Below are 12574 nucleotides of genomic sequence, written 5' to 3'. Positions count from 1 at the left end.
TTTAGCTCTTGATTATAAGGCAACGTTATAGATGGTAAAGGACAATATGCTTAATGAAAAAGCAAGATAAAAAGATTCAAACTCTGAGAAACAACCTCTTCTCATAGAGAACAAAAGCAAAAATATCAACAAAGATTAGAACTCGAAAAGCTATAATAAGTTTAGACATAAAACCAAGCCCAAAGATAAAATAACTATTACCATTGTGGTAAACTTGATCACAGAAAGCAAAATTGCAAAATCTTGAAACAAAAGCAAAAAGATGAAAAAGGCAAGAGTTCAAATGATTATAGTGTTGTAGCAGTAAATTTAGATAATGATTCAATTACTTTGATTTGTACACATGAAGACCGTAATCATGTTGGTAATCCAAGCATTGAGTAGATAGTTGACATAAAACAACATATCATTTTGTTCTAAAAAAAGAGTTGTTTACAACTTACAAAGTAAAAGACTTTGATTGCACCAAGATGAAAAATAAGAGTGCGTCACAGATTATTATAGTCAGTAATATTATTGTACAAACTAATACGAGCTGCACATTGACTTTGAAGGATGTCAAATACATTCAAATATGAGAATGAACTTAATTACAGTAGTGTCATTTTTAAAGAAGGATATGAAAGTCAACAAAAGAATGGATAGTGGAAGCTTTTCAAAGGATCTATGATAGTTGCAATAGGAAAACTATGCTACACAATGTATAAGACATAGATGCAATTGAACAAAAATTAGATAAATGTCGTTGAAGATGATGTTTTAGCAAATTTGTGACATAAAAGGCTAGCACGTATGAGCAAAAAAGGTTTACAGATTTTGGCAAGATAGTTTCTTATTTCATTGACCAAAGGCAAGCATCATAGAGTTTCTTTCTTTAAACGTTTTTAATGGAAAGGAAATATATTAGAATTGATTCATTCTCATGTATGTGGTCCCATTGAGGTTGAGTCATTGGATTTAGCAGGTATTTTATTACTTTTATTGATGATGCTTTATGTAAGACTTAGGTGTATATGTTAAAAACCAAAATTCAGGTACTATAGTATTTTCAAAAATTTCATACTATAGTGGAAAAGATAAAAAGGTTGCCTTTAAAGTATATTCAAACTAATAATGATAGAGAATACATATCTAAATATTTTAAAGAATATTGTTCAAAGTATGGGATCAAGTATGAGATGACAAAACTTCAAACACCACAGTAAAATGGTGTGGCTAAAAGGATGAATTGCATTATTATGAAAAAAGTCAAATGTATGTTGAGGATGAAAAAATTACAACGACCATGTTAGGGTGAAAAAGTCAACAAGCCTATTACTTGATTAATAGCTCACCATCAATTCCCTTAGGCTTTTACATTTAAAAAAAATTGTGGACAAAAAAAGATGCTTCATATCTCAGTTGAAAGTTTTCAAATATAAAATATTCATACATGTGTCGATAGAGTTGAGGTCAAAACTTAATAATAAAGCCACATAGTATGTGTTTGTCGAATATGATGATGAGGAATCTAGCTACAGGTTATGGGATCCAGTAAAAAAAAAGATAATAAGAAGCAAAGATGTAATTTTTTATGAAAAAAAACCATAGTAGACCTTAAGAAGAGTGAGAAAACTACATAAGTTACTATTAAGTGTAATGATTCAACACCGATAAGAGTTTTACTTAGAAGAGCCATAAATGGTGAAAATGAGCAAGAAACAAAACTTGATGATATAAATGACACAACCACAGTTAGTGATGAGTTAGATGCAATCGATTTTGAGTAGAAAGAGCAATCTTTTCCATCAGAGTGTGTTAAGTAAGGTGAACAATCCTTTTCACTAGAGAGTGTTGAGCAGGGAAAGCTACCTTGAGCATTTGGTTGTATAAAATTTTAGCCTAAGGGATCTACCAAAGAGTATTGTTTCATCCATAAAATATACAAGTTCAAATTTTATTATAGTCACCAATGAAGAAAAGCCAAAAAGCTTTCAAGATGTGCAAACTATTTAGGATAAAAAGCATTGGTTAAAAGCAATGAAAGAACAAATGGAGTTATTGCAAAAACATAACACATATGATCTTGTTAAACTTCCAAGAGAGAAAAGGCTATTGAAAAATAAATGGGTGTTCAAATTAGAAAAGGATGGTGGTAAGTTAATGAAATATAAAGCTTGATTGGTGGTAAAATAGTTTTTTCAAAAACTCAATATCAATTTTGATGAGATCTGCTCTTCAGTTGTCAAAATGAGTTCCATTCGAGTGGTATTAGGATTAGTACTAATTTGATTCTTAAGTTTGAGCAGCTTGATGTTAAGATTATATTCCTACATGGTAATTTACAAAATGAGATTTATATGTATCAACCTAAGAAATTTGAAGTGAAAATGAAAGACATCTAGTTTGCAAACTTAAAAAAAAAAAAAAACATGTATGGCTTAAAACAAGCTTCACAATAATGGTACAGGAAATTTGATTTTTTTATGGTGAGTCATAGTTATAAAAGAATGACAGTGGATCCTTATGTGTATGTCAAAAAATTCTCTTATGGTAACTTCATTATTTTCTTATTATGTGTCAATGATATGCTGATTGTGGGATAAAATGTTAGTATGGTTCACAAGTTGAAAGAACAATTGTCTAATTCCTTTGACATGAAAAATTTAGGCCCAGCAGAATAGATTTTTGGTATGAATATTATATGGGATCAAAGAATTGAGAAACTGTGATTGTCACAGAAAAAATATGTTGAACAGGTGCTTAATAAATTCAACGTGTAGCATGCTAATTGCCAACAACTTTCATTTAAGTAAAAAATCTTGTCTACTGACTAAAGAAAAGCAATTAGTTATGTCTAGTATTCTTTATTCCTCTACAGTTGATTATTTAATGTATCTTATGGTTTGTACATGCTTGACATTGCTCATGCAATTGGTGTAGTGAATAGATTTTTTTTTATCAAAGAAAAGTTCACTGGGAAGCAATTAATGAATTTTCAAATATTTAAGGTGCACCTAAAAAATGTGCTTAAGTTATGGTACTACACAATCAATTTTAGAAGGATTTACTGATGTTAACATGGTAGGTGATCATGATGGTAGAAAATCTATTTTAAGGCATATGTTCACTTTTATAGGAGAAGCTGTGTCTTAGTAGTCTATATTGTAAAAGTGTGTTGCCTTATCAACTATAGAGGCTGAGTATATTGTAGTAACCATAGTAGGTAAAGAAATGTTTTGGATGAAATATTTTTTTCTTAAATTAAGATTAAATCAAAAAGAGTACGTAGTATTTTGTGACAATCAAAGTGCTTTAGATTTGAGTAAGAATACTATGTACCATACTAGAACAATACATATTGATGTTAGATATCATTGATTGCATTTGATAATTAAGAATGCAACAAATATATTGACTAAAACACTTCTTAGAGAAAAGCTTGAGCTCTGCAGTAACTAAGTAAAAATAGATTCCTTAGCCAAAGTAAATTCTAAATGAAACTGTTATAGTGATGGATCTCCTTCTAATACAATTAGAAAGGGAGATTGTTATGATATAAGGTCTAGTCCCATATGTTTGAATAATAAAAAAGGCCATAAAGGCTTTTGTTTTAGGCAACCAAAAGCCTAACTTTAAAACAAAAGTTAGGGATATTTTTATAATGGCATGAAAGCATGAGTTACCAAGGAAAAAAAGTTATTATTGAGGTGTAAAAGGAAACAAGGATAAAGGGAGAGTTGCTTGTTTGATTAAGAGGTTGAACAGAGGTCGATCCATGATTTAATTAAGCTAAAATTTTGTCAGCACGTTCATATCTTAGCATTTTGAATAGTGAAGATCAAGTTAAAAACTCTCTAGAAACAAATCTAGAATGTATTTGTTGAGTTAGTTAGCTAGTAAGATTTCTCCAATTGTCTCTCTAATTTTTATTGAGCTCTAGTTTTAGCTAAATTAAAATTTTGTATATCTATTATTTGATAGTGAAGATTTTTCTAGTGGCTGGTGATTTTTCCCTCTACATTGAAGGGTTTTTCACATAAATCTTAGCATGCTTTGTTTTTCTTGCATTGTTGATTATTGGTTATTGTCTATTTGCTGTGGATTTATTGTAACATATCACTTTCACATGATTTTGTTTGTCACTTTAAACCCAACAAAAAGGTCATATTCAACAATGTGAAATATAAGAGTTAGTGGAACTTGAGCACGAAGAAGAGTTCGATTAATGAATAAGGCAATGCTAGGAGGCAAGCTTCAAGTTGTGTCAATCCAACTATTGATGACATGAATAGTGGAAGTATCGTTTACCAATGTATACAATACATCAAGACAAACTCGACACATTTGAAAATAGTTATCTGCCTTTTTATTGGGTCCTAAAGATTTATGAACTTTATTTAAATAAAAATAAACCCAACAAATTCATGAAACTTTTTTTTTCTTAATCAAAGAAGAATTTTTATTAATGAAATTAGTCTTACATAGACTAAGATCTAAGAAAAAAATTCACATGACAAACAACATCCCAAATATAACAAAAAAAAGACAAACACCCAAAGCATCAGCATAAAATTCTTTTCTAAGCTTGTCAGCTTCATTGAAAGTTACCCAATCTCTCTAAGGCCACTAAACAACATTGCACACCCAAGCAATGGTAATATTTGAATTTAATTCAATAGCTGAATTGTTTTTAAGCACTCCACCATGTCCTATCATATATGGTTTACCCCTCAATGAACCATTAACAAAGAACTTCAATGTATTCCTATAAGATAAACCCAACAATTCCTAATCAAGGCTTAGACGCCAAAGAACTACCACCAAAGCTCTTCAAATCATTCCACCTACAATATTTATCCACACACAATCCAACCAAAATCTTTCACCCAAATCATAACTCTCATTAGAATAAGGAATAAAATTTCCACCCCACCCATTTTAAAAGGTCTTTTTTACTATAAAGCATCCATTCCAACCAACTTCCCAAACAAGTCAATCCTTAGAATTAGCATGAAGACATATCGTTTAACTTATTTAATAATTTCTTTAAAAATTCACTTTCCTAGTCTCACAGTTGTGTCCTAAATGTAATAATCCTTATAATGTTAGGGGCATTTTAGTGTTTCAAAGGCAAAAGGAACTTTTTCCTATAGAGTACAAGTCAATTGTCAAATGGGAATAGTTGGTCATTCTCATTGACCTAAGGTGTTGAATTGACCTAAAATCTCGGGCTCCATGTTATCTTGGTCACCTCAACCAATCATCTGCTAGCACATGCAAATGTTGACTTGTCATCCCCATATTAGACCGTCAACTACCAACTCAACTCGAGCCTATGATATCATCCCTAGCCCCCTACACCAAACTCAAGCTACCTAAGTCTAAGGTCCCTCATTGAATTGGTATAAATATTCCCTTCCAAGTGCTCCTAAACTAATTGGAACGCTAGCTTCCTTGCTTACATTTTGCCTTTCTTTACTTCACACTTCTTGACAGAGCACTGACTTGAACTTTGAAGAACAAATGTTAGAACAACTTTTGACCTTTGTCATTAACCGATCTTCTTTTCTTGTGCTTTCACATTCTTACCCCTTGTAAACAACTTGACACCAACTAGACACTACATACATTCTTTGGTTAATTAAGATAATAGCACATTTCTTACGTATTAATTTTTTTATGAAAATGTAAATTGCATACTTAATTTCATAATTTGTAAAATTAAATAAACATCTGATATTATATATAGTCTGTAAGCATTGAGGGAATAAGATGTCAGGTTGTCATTTTTAGTGTTTAATTCTTGGGTCCTAAATAATATGCAAATACGTTGGCTACTTTTCAGACACGTTGGCTTTCAAATTTTCAGCCCCATAATACACATTCCCGAAACTTCTGTTAAGGTATCAGGTATGCGCAATCAAAACTAAGCCACAGAATTAAAGTAGCCGATATTTCTAGAAAAAATGAATTTGTATAAAGGGAGCTATCAGCTTAGTGTCTCTACACGGAAAGAAACATTAAGCAACAACATATGGCGGACGGTAATGATAACGAAGTAATTGTAAGCAATAAGCAGGTGATATGGAAGGACTCAATTACTGGGTTTCCAAAGGAATCAAACATGGCTATCACCATTGGAAAAATAAAACTGAAGGTTTCAGCTGGTTCGAAAGCAATTCTTGTGAAGAATCTTTACTTATCATGCGATCCCTATATGCGGCATTTAATGAGAAGCCAAGGCTCTGTGTTACTCCGTTTCTATACCCCTGGCTCTCTAAGCCTCTTCCATTCCTCTAGCAGTTGTTTCTACACTTGCAACATATTATATATTTTCTAGGGTTTGTGACTTTTTCTAGAACATTTGCAGCCAATAACTGGGTTTGGAGTGGCTAAAGTTTTGGACTCAGATCATCCAGATTTCAAGGAAGGAGACTTGGTTTGAGGCACAACCGGATGGGAAGAGTACTGTCTTCTGACAGCACCCGAAGGACCTTTTAAAATTCAGGACACTGAAGTACCCCTTTCCTACTATACTGGAATTCTTGGTATGTACTAAAAATGAAATTATTCTTTTATCAAATTTAAATTTATTTGGAACCAAAAAGAGAAAAAATTAGTGCATGTAAAACATTTGAAGTGAAAAAGTTAAAATTTTAATTAAGCAAAATTTGAATATTAAAATTTAAGCATTACTATTACATCTTGAAAAATAAATTTATCTAAATTTAACCGATGAGATCTTATCACAATGTAAAAAAAAAAAAAAATGCTATGGAGCCTTTAGGTCTTGGATACCTGGTGTTCATTCTATAAACTGATCTGAGTTGACATTTCTAAAGCTAGATATGAACTCAAGCTCGGTTATTATTAGAATATTTAAAAATAATTTATATTAATATTATAATATTTTTAAATATATTTTAGTAATTTCCAATTGTTAATCCAAAATTTCGGCGTAGAAAATTTTGTTTTAATTCTAATTACTTTTTTTATTTTCTTCTTAACAAGGCATGCCTGGTTTGAGTGCTTATGCGGGGTTCTATGAAGTTTGTTCTCCAAAGAAAGGTGAATATGTTTTTGTGTCAGCTGCATCTGGTGCTGTGGGACAGCTTGTTGGACAATTTGCAAAGCTGATGGGTTGCTATGTTGTTGGTAGTGCCGGAAGTAGAGAAAAGGTGAAACCTCTTATGATAAGCCCTTATATACCTAACATGAATGGACTACAAATTTTAGCTTCAATTGAACATGGAGATCTTATTTTGTCAACGTATTAGCATATTAGAGTTGATTTTCCATATATCACAATAATTTTTTTATAAGATTAAATTCATTCATAAAAATAATAATCATAATCAAATAAGTCTTAATAGATCAAATACAACCTTGGCGAGAGAAGGATTTGTAAGTTGGAAACTTAATGTTGCCATTAAAAGAAAACTTCATTGCCTTCAACAGTACAAGTCTAAGGGATTCAAATAGTAATAGAATAATGGTCGTTATTTCAAGGTAACACCATTATTCACCACCGTTAGTGATGAAAAAACATAAGAGAATTTGAATCTTGATAGCAATGGTACATTGTGGTTGTAAAAAGTGGTGTAACAATGAATAACGATAGCAACGATCCATTATTATCGTTTTTCGTTCAAACATTCAAAGCAATAAAACAATCATTTTGTTAAAATTTTAAACCAAGAATAGCCTTAGACTGACAGATTTTTTAATCCATAAATTCAGCCCATAAAACACAATCAATTTAGTCCAATTTAGATTCAATTAAGAATTGAAGGTAAGTAAGTAATTTGAAATTCAAATTATCTTTTTTTTTTTTAAATTATGTAAATTTGTTATATTTTTTTTTTTTTGGTTGAATGGGACTGGAGTTTGTTGCTCTTTGTTGCTGTGTTGTAATGGTGCTAAGTAATAGGGGCTAAAGCTAGGTTGCTACCTGTTGGTTCTTGGCTTGAGTGCTTAGGGCTAGGTGTCAAGTGGGTTGAAGGAAAAGACCAGAGGGTGAGTGTGACTCCATGAGAGAGGAAAGTGATGACATGTTGAGAAAAATAAAGGAATTGGTGAGTCGATGAGAGACAAAGGTCCAAAGGATGTGGCAAAAAGGGTGAGACTTGAGACTTCTTATGATGGCAATGGGTCGGAGAGTTTTTTGCTTGGTCCACCTTAGACCCAACCTTCTTATCTTCTTACTCAAACTCCAAGTTGCCTTCGATCGAAGGTTTTAGTTATAAAAACCAACTTTGACCTATTAAGAAAAATGGTTCCCTAATTTCAAGCCAAAGTTTCTGACCTAACTACTTATAAAACAAAAAATAATGCATAAATTAAAATGGAAACTCTTCTTACTTTTGTAATAATAATCAAATTTAAAAACTTAAAGAAGAGAATGAAACAATAAACTAACCAATATAAAACAATATGAAAATCCAAGCTTTACTTATTTGAAAATAACCTCATCATTGCAAAATGAATTAATAGAAGAAACCATATAGAAGGAACCCAAAAAAAAGTCGATAAAACTTATGAGTTTTATCATCCTTTTGCCTAAAAGGATGGATGAGTTTGAATGTAAGTTGAATGAATTTGGGAATTAGGATTGAGAAAAAAATATTAATTTTTGAGAAAGAAAGGCGATAGTGAGATCAGAGTTTAAAGGAGGGAGGTAGAATCATAGAAGGGGGATTTGATGGGAAAGTTAACATCTAGCCAAGTATGTTCATATGTCATGGGTCGGGAGCTTAAGCCTAGCAACCATATAGCCTTAAACTATCTCCAGTGTGCCTAAGTCAGCCTTTCCTAGACACTTTACAAAACACTTATGATGTGAACTCCACTGGCTTCCTAGGAGTTTAGGAGAAGCTATAAAAGAGAGAGTTAAGGTAACTATATTATATTTACTAGATGTATGTATAATTACACAATGTCCCTACAAAGGCTTTCTCTATGTCTATCCCCACGTCTCTACATATGTCTAAGTCTAAGACTATGTCTCTAGGACTCTTATTTCCTATGTCTTGTGTTATGACTTGTCTATGTTGTTCTAACTTAATTGTTGTGTACAAATGAAGGTGAGGGCTTCTTTAATTATACTTGAGCTTCCCTTACACTTGTGGTCCTTATTGTTCTAAGTGTGTGGCCATCACAACCATTCTAGGCCATTCCAGGGCCTTAGACTCAAGTTAGGTTGGTTAGGCCCTTTTTAGAACTTATTTGGTTCTAAGTTCCCTGATAAGCACTGGGTCTGAAAGAGTCTAAGCACTGTTACTGACTGCTTGCACCTAGTGGCTTCAAGAACCATTTTTGTTTAGTCGCTACTCTGCTTGCAACTAAGGCTTTTCAAAATCTTCCTCGTCTAGGCGCTATAGTGCACGTGCTCGCCCTTCTAGAACATTCTATGCCCATGCACGTGACCTATCTCCAGGCTATTCTAAAGCATTCTACACCTAACTACCCATATTTTTTGGGTGTTATAGAACCTTCAAATGAAAACTCCTCATACTTGGCACTAGAATGCATATCTTAACGTACTCTCGCACGTTAGCCTTGGCCTCAGCCCTCGCCTATACTCTTAGGTCTCGTATGTACCTTGAGGATCTCGATATCAATCCTTCATGATCCTTTTCCCATACCAACTCAAATAAGTTTCATCAGATTGAGGACTTGTGCATGGTCCATGACACATGCATCATGATATCCAACTTTAGATTGTTGAAAAGCTTAAATCTCTTGCCATTACCCATGCCCCCAAAAAAAAGACAAATCACCACTATAAAGTGCACACTCCAACTTCATGGTAATGTCTAAGAGTGGCATTCACAATTTGATAAGTTTGTGATTAAAAAAAATGGGATTTGATTTTGATGCAAAGGGAATGAGAGAGGTTGAAGTAGAGAAGAAAGAAAATAAAAAAAAAGATTCTACCCCTGAATAATTTTAAATATATATAGGAGAGAGGCAAAAGTGAAGAAAAAGAATAAAGAAAGGTTCAAAATAATTTAACCTTAAATAATATTATCTATAAAGGTATTTTGGTAAATATATTGAGTTGGTTCGTATTTTCTTTAAATCTGCCTTCGACCCGACTTTGCTCCTTATAAAAAATAAAATGACCAATCCAACTTGATTTCTAATTTTCAAAAAAAGAAACAAATCATATAGGGTCAAGTTATATCATAACTCAACGATTACGAGTTAAATTGTCGTCCCTACTTGAGCGTGAGATCATAAATTTTAGTAAAAGTGAAGACTAAAAACGTGATATGGTAAAATATAACCAGTCGAGGTTAGGTTTTCCTTAAACTAGCTTCCAACTCGATTTCATTTCTTTTGGAAAATAAAATCGACCCGACCTCAAATTAAAAAAATATATATGACTAAGTGAAATCATAAATTTTGGAAAAAGTGAATACTGAAGTTGCAATATGGGTGATCGGGATAGAATAGGGAATTTAGAAAATTAGGATGGGCCGTAAACTGGCCAAGCTACTATTGGTGTAAAAAACATTTATGGAATTGGGAAGAGGGTTGAGGGAAATTTTAGGGAATAAAGTGAAATAGAACATTGAAAATGTAGGGTAAGGTGGGAACTTAGGGGATTTCTTTTTTATTTTTTAGGGAATTTCTTTTATTTAAGGATTTTTTTCTTTAAAACAAAATTTATTAATTAATGATTTTGTATTTAAATTTTGTAATTTTTTTAGATTTGTATAGTTATTCATTTTTTTTAGTATTAGATGAGTTTTTATTAGTATTTTTGTGTAATTAAATAACGATTGAAAATATCATTCATTATAGAATAAATTAAAAGCAATTTGTGATAAAAATGTTAAATCAATTAATAGGTGAAAAAATAAGTTACTTAATAAATTGCACATTTTACAATAAATTATAATTATATTTATAAGTTTGTAATATTATTAAACATGAAGGGGAGGGACTTGTAAATTTAAAAAATTATATCTTTTTTTTAGCTATTGAATTCAATAAATCAAAGGGATGAGAGAGTCAAGTAAAAAAATTAATTAATCTAATTTCTTAGATCTATTAAAATCAATGATTAAAAAAATGTGCAAAATTTTTTTGCATTAATTGATTCCTTCCCAAATGTGAATATTTGATATATAATATGTTTTACTTTGTTAATATTTAATTTCTCAAAACTAAATATTAAATATGAATTTGACTCCAATAAAGATTTATTGTAAAATCAAATATAAATACTTTATTGTAATTTGAAAAATATTTTATGAATAATTTTTTAATTAAATAAAAGTCATGAGATATCATAAATTAATTTAAAAATTATAAAATAAGAGTTCTTATTATTATAATTATAATTATTATATTTTATATTAAGTTGCCTGAATTAAAAAAAATTTATGATCCCAATGACTACAACGATAACAATGATCTCTGTTATGTAAAATTAGACATGGTCAAAAACACTATCATAATCGTAATTTAAATCTCTGATTACAAAATTAATTAAATGTAAAATAAGGTTAAGTGGAAAATATGGCATTAATTCAATAGGCTAATGCTGGATATATGGTTCATATATTATTGCTTGGATATTCTAAACACATCTTTTTTTAACTCTCCATTGTTTTGAACTAGGTTGAATTGTTAAAGAACAAGTTTGGGTTTGAGGATGCTTTCAATTATAAAGAAGAGCCTGATCTGAATGCAGCTTTGAAAAGGTCAGTATATATAATTTCAATGCTAAACAAGATCCATAATTTCACTCTCTGCTAAGTTGAATATAAATATTAGTTCAATTGATTTATATATTCATTCTTATGAAGTGATATTAAGGTTTGAGATCTAAAGTCAGGCATCTGCAACTCCTTTTCTCATATTCAGATTGTGTCCTCTTTTTTTATTGTTATTATTTTTTAAATTTTTCATCTTTATGTATTAATGTATGGTATAATCTACTCTCCAGGTACTTTCCTGAAGGCATTGATATCTATTTCGAAAACGTTGGAGGCAAAATGCTGGATGCTGTGATTCTCAACATGAGAATCCATGGTCGCATTACAGTCTGCGGGATGATCTCGTAGTATAATCTTGATCAACCTGAAGGGATACACAACCTAATGTTGATCGTTTATAAAAGAGTTCGAATTGAAGGATTTTCTGTCTTTGATTACTATCCACAATATTCAAAGCTCTTGGACTTTGTATTGCCTTCCATCAAAGAAGGGAAGATAAAGTATGTGGAGGACATTGCTGAAGGCTTGGAGAGCGGCCCTACTGCTTTGGTAGGACTATTTAGTGGTCGCAACGTGGGAAAACAGGTTATTGTTGTCGCTCCGGAATGATTGATCAACCTTCTCTCTCCTGGTGGATGGATTCTCATGGTTTCTGTGAAATATGAAGAAACTAAATTGTGTTTTGAAAAGGATTAGTTTTAGTTATGAACGAAAATTAGTCTAGATTTTGCTAATAAATGCTTTAATTAGGGTACTACAAGGTTAGTTAAATAATTAGTTATATGAATATTCTTATATTAAATACATTAGTTGATAGTTCGTTTTCTGAATTTTAATGCATTGAGATAATATATTACTTGATA

At 31.3% G+C, this 12574-nt stretch overlaps 1 pseudogene across 1 annotated transcript; it reads left to right on the top strand.

The window, feature by feature from the left end:
• Positions 1–5976: 5976 nt before the first annotated feature.
• Positions 5977–12517, top strand: LOC149510897 (2-alkenal reductase (NADP(+)-dependent)-like; annotated as a pseudogene). The gene is made up of 4 exons (XR_016334756.1): positions 5977–6530; positions 6994–7160; positions 11614–11696; positions 11942–12517. The product of XR_016334756.1 is annotated as a 2-alkenal reductase (NADP(+)-dependent)-like (transcript).
• Positions 12518–12574: the final 57 nt, after the last annotated feature.

The sequence above is a fragment of the Durio zibethinus genome, chromosome 27, assembly GCF_047325235.1.
Source record: "Durio zibethinus cultivar Kanyao isolate XHJ-2024 chromosome 27, ASM4732523v1, whole genome shotgun sequence".
Classification (NCBI taxonomy): Eukaryota; Viridiplantae; Streptophyta; class Magnoliopsida; order Malvales; family Malvaceae; genus Durio; species Durio zibethinus.
The sequence above is the reverse complement of the archived record's forward strand: the minus strand, read 5'-3'. Positions and strand labels throughout refer to the sequence as shown.